This window comes from Rhamphochromis longiceps, linkage group LG2 (assembly GCF_057381845.1).
Source record: "Rhamphochromis longiceps isolate RC_006_pf linkage group LG2, R_longiceps_female_GT1.1, whole genome shotgun sequence".
NCBI classification, from domain to species: Eukaryota; Metazoa; Chordata; class Actinopteri; order Cichliformes; family Cichlidae; genus Rhamphochromis; species Rhamphochromis longiceps.
Genome location: NC_140558.1, coordinates 32801050 through 32801807, shown reverse-complemented (window position 1 = coordinate 32801807; position 758 = coordinate 32801050).

The following is a 758-nucleotide window of genomic DNA, read 5'->3' as shown; positions in this document are numbered from 1 at the left end:
TTTACTATGTAAGTGGAGCGTCTGATGTGCCACTCAGCTGTTTGGACTGGTCATAGTCTATGCCAGCTCTCCCTTCCAGAGCTGAACCACACCCTGCCACCAAACTAGATTATACCATTTCATTTGAAGTGAGGAGTGGAGCACTGAGTACCTATGTGCACTCCTGGGCTCTCATGAGTGTACTGGAGGCTGTTCTGTAGGTGGTTGTGGTGGAATTAAGGCACGATGGGTCCAAAGATCATAGTTTTGAGCCATCTTTATTTCATGTGGCTGCAGCTCTCAAGCTGCCAGCCGCAAATACACCACACCACAATACACACCAACCCCTGAGTCCCCATGTTTATACCTCGGCGGGCGTGATTAAGGATGCCGTGCAGGTGCGTCCGCCCTCCCTGCACGGCACCGCAGACCACGCCCCACCACAGTGGTCTTCACCTAGTTTCCTCGTTTTTCTTTAAGATTAATTAAGGCTGATGGTTTTTACTCTTTTAATGTCCATGCCTTTTGATTTTCTGATTAGGTCTTTTTCGATTATAGTATCAATGAAGTAGGATTTTAATTCCTTACTTGTATTTGGAAATCTGCTTTGTGGCTTTTCTTCTCCAGCAGCTCTGTTCCCCACACATTTGATTTGACATCCTTGTCTCAATATAATAAATCTTTGTGTCTCTGTTAGTTTACAATATAACTGAGAGATTTTATTGTATGTTAATATTTTCTGGGGTGCAATTCCCTGGTGTTATTGCTGGCCTCCTTCC